Raw genomic sequence first — 3,941 nt, forward strand, 5'->3', positions numbered from 1 at the left:
TGCATGCAGTGGTGGGAAGAGCCGTCAGCCTGGAGGACTCGGGGATGACCTGTGTTCTCTGCTTCCCTTGTCCCCAGTGTGCTTTGCAAAGCATGTTCCCAGGATGTGGGACCTGGAGGAACAGCTTAGCAGTGGCCAGTATCTGAAGCTACGTGTGTGGGCCTAGGACTTTGGCTAGATCCCAAAAGGGAAGGGAAATTCAGATTAAACTGGGCTACATAATGGTTTGTCTGGTGCCAGGCTGCTTGGGTTCAGATGCCAGCTCCAGCTTTTACTAGCTGTGTGACATTGGGGAAGTTGTCTAACCTCTCTAGGCCTTATTTTCTTTACCTGTAAAACAAGGCTGCTAGGCACGGCGGCTCATGTCTGTAAGCCCAGCACTTTGGTAGGCCGAGGCAGGCAGATCACATGAGGTCAGGAGTTCAAGACCTGCCTGGCCAACATGGTGATACTCTGTCTCTACTAAAAGCACAAAAATTAACCGGGCATGGTGGCAGGTGCCTGTAATCCCACCTACTCGGGAGGCTGAGGCAGGAGAATTGCTTGAACCTGGATGATGAAGGTTACAGTGAGCTGAGATCGCACCACGGCACTCCAGCCCGGGCAACACAGTGAGACTCTGTCTCAAAAAAATAAAAATAAAGCAAGGCTAATTAAAACACCTTCATCATAGTGTTTTGGTGAATAATGAATAAATTAATCCAGGCAAAAGGGCTTGGAACTGTGCCTGGGACACACTAGGCAACAAATGTTGGCTATCATTATTGTTGCAATTGTGGTTGTTATTATTCTAAGAGATTGGAAGACCCAGGGCTGCACAGACAGAATGATCCTCAGTGACTTCTGCCCTGGGGCACTGCCAAATTCCAGTGTCCCGCCTGTTGCCATTTCCGGAGAGAGCCAAATGCTGACTTTGTGCCCAGAGCTCCAGCCACAGTGTGCATGGAGCTGGGCGGCCCAGGGTAAATGGGCTTCCTCCTTCCCCATAACATCTCAGACGCCTGAATATTCCTGGCTGGCTGGTGTCCAGATACTAGGGCAGAAGGCTGGGCTGACCTCTGCCTTCCTGAAAACAGAGGCCAAAGCCACCGTCCCCTTGGAGTGCTCTGGGCAGTGGGAGGGGCCTGGGTTCTGGCCAGCCTGGGGTTGAACCACCAGCCCGGGAGCAGGCCTGGGAGTCACTGCAGGGTGGCCTGGGTGACTGCTCACCAGCCTGGCCCTCCCCAGGGTTCTGGGCCAGAGCCTTCCTGGCCGTTGGAGCAGGAGCTGTGGGTGGAACACTTTTGAGTTGGGAGATTGCCTCGGACCTCCAGACGCCAAACATCTCAGGTCTGTATGGAAAGGTTCCACACCTCCGGATTGTCCTCTTGCCTACAGTTCCGGGAAAAGGCTCCAACTCAGGCTGGGAATTGGCTGTGGTTTAAATAGTAGGAAGAACTCCCGAGGGTGGGAATGGAGTTGGGCGGACGGAGTGGTCATCTTAACAGCACGTTCTCCCTCCACGGGAAGCCAGCTGGGCTCTCTGACTCTTGTTCCCTGGCACGTAAGGGAGCATGTGCCAAAGTGACTTCCTTTGGCAACAGCAGGCAGGGGCTGGGGCTCACGGGTGGAGATTCGTGTTGTTATGAAGAAGAGGACAGAAGTGGACCCTTACCCTGTCCGTGGGCAGATCCCACAGACTTTTATTTATCCACGAGACCCTCATAGTGACTTTTCACGAGCAAAAGCAAACCAAATGTTGCTTCTGGAAGAGGAAGGGCCAGTGAGCCTCCAGAAGGTTGTTTGTGTTTCTCCACACCCGGAGCTAGACGTGCGACACACACACACACTTTAAGCAAACACTGGACTAAGGCACAGCAGGACGGCACCTCTACTTAGGAAACAGTGAGGATAATTCTCTTTGTTATCTGGGGTCAGGATGGACATTTCTGGGAGCACTATCCTTCTTCCTGTCAAACTATAGAACTTGAAACTCCAGCTGGGCACCGTGGCTCATGCCTGTGATCCCAGCACTTTGGGAGGCCAAGGTGGGAGGATGGCTTGAGGCCAGGAGTTTGAGACCAGCCTGGGCAACACAGCAAGACTCCATTTCTACAAAAAAATAAAATTAGGCGGGCATGGTGTTGCACAGCTGTAGTCCCAGCTACTGGGGAGGCTAAGGCAGGGGGATCGCTTGAGCCCAAGAGTTTGAGGTTGCCTTGAGCAATGTTTGAGCCACTGTACTCCAGCCTGGGCGAGAGAGAGAGAGATCCTGTTTAAAAAAAAAAAAAAACTTGAAACTCACTGAGCCACAAATGTTCCACTTTGTGTGCAGAATTTCCATAACACCACCCACACTTCCCAGTGTCTTACCCCTTTCTCCTCCCTCTTGTTCCTCCTCCACAACCCTACTCTCTCCAGTTCTGATGCCCGGAGGATGCTTGTTGCAGCTTGAAAAACCCATTTGCTCTTCTTCTACCCTGGTTATGGGTTCCTTTTGCTTTAAAAAGAAATTTAAATCTGAAGTTGTACTTTCCTGTGTTCTGTATTATTTTATGTGATTCTTTTTATGTGTATTTTTATGGGTATTTATGGAGAGTATTCAGGTCTTGAATGTGAAGACAGCTTACCATGGTACCTACAATGCATCAAATCAAGGTTGGGGCATCCAGGCCATTTAGTGTCCTCAGTGAGATCCACCTCACCGAGTTTCTGGATACTCAGAAAAAGTGATTCATTTAGAAATTAATTTCGAAAACAGAATTGAACCCATTGTGCCACATGTGCTTAGTTCCTTTTAGATATCAAGGAAAAATTTTATCCATGATCCAAACCAGTCTCAAAGTTAGATCAATAAAGACAGCAAGCGCTTCAGCTTGGCCAGTGAGCTAACAGGATGAAAAATACAGCCAACCCTATGCAACCTAAAGCATGGTTTTTGTTTGTTTGTTTGCTTTCTGGGGTTTTTTTTGAGATGGAGTCTCAGTCTGTCACTCAGGCAGGAGTGCAGCAATGGGATCTCGGCTCAATGCAACTTCCACCTCCCGGGTTCAGGCCATTTTCATGCCTCAGCCTCACGAGTAGCTGGGATGATAGGCACCTGCCACCACGCTTGGATAATATTTGTATTTTTAGTAGAGACAGGGTTTCGCCATGTTGGCCAGGCTGGTCTCGAACTCCTGGCCTCAAGCGATCCACCTGTCTTGGCCTCCCAAAGTGCTGGGATTATAGGCATGAGCCACTGCACCCAGCCTAAAGCATGGTTCTTATTCAGGCCCTCTCTTAATTAGCCCAGTCATCCCTCAACCTTAGCGAACGGGCCAGTGCAGAGAGAGGCTACCTTGACAGATTCCTCCTGTCTGGTACAAAGCTCAGTGGACACAGAGATGATTTGACACTGCCTTGCGCCCTCTCTCCTGATCTTAGTTAGGCTGCTGCGTGGTTTTCACCAGGCCCTAAGCATGTGAGTAGGAAAGACAGTCGTAGAAAAATGCCCTGTATTTGGAACTGGAAAACTAGTGAGTTCCAGTCCTGTGAATTTTGGCAAATCACCCAGAGCCATTAGGAGCCTTGGTTTCTCACCTGTAAAATGGGGATAATGATACCTTGTTCTGCCAGCATCATAAGGTTGACATGAAAACCCCATGCAGGATGTATTGTGTAAGCTGAACCTTACGTTTAATCATGAAGAGTCTCGTTTTCATGTGGCATGACCCCTATGGGCATCCCCTCCCCAGGGATCTGCCTTATCACCTACTCATCTTGGGGTTATGTTGAACCCCTGTGTCCTGCCTACAGTTAGAAGCGAATTTGCTGTCTTCCCTGAAAAGTGCCACACGTGGATTGCTTGTCCTACTTGTCCTGTGACTGCAGCAGTTGCTGAGGCTGCACCTGGCAGGCAGCAGGGAAAGGCAGAGTCAGGAGAGAGACTGGCTGGAGAATGTGCACTGCAAAGAATCAGG

At 50.0% G+C, this 3,941-nt stretch overlaps 1 protein-coding gene across 1 annotated transcript in view; it reads left to right on the forward strand.

Annotated features, from left to right (window-relative positions):
• The first annotated feature begins 1,173 nt into the window (after positions 1 to 1,173).
• The window catches only part of EMP2 (epithelial membrane protein 2), a 27,337-nt gene continuing 24,569 nt past the window's right edge, over positions 1,174 to 3,941 (forward strand). Inside the window, exon 1 of the mRNA XM_011988127.1 lies at positions 1,174 to 1,329. The gene's annotated coding sequence lies outside the window, so the exon portion shown is untranslated. The remainder of the gene's footprint in view (positions 1,330 to 3,941) is intronic.

Source organism: Mandrillus leucophaeus, unplaced genomic scaffold, assembly GCF_000951045.1.
Source record: "Mandrillus leucophaeus isolate KB7577 unplaced genomic scaffold, Mleu.le_1.0 Scaffold323, whole genome shotgun sequence".
In the NCBI taxonomy this organism is placed as follows: Eukaryota; Metazoa; Chordata; class Mammalia; order Primates; family Cercopithecidae; genus Mandrillus; species Mandrillus leucophaeus.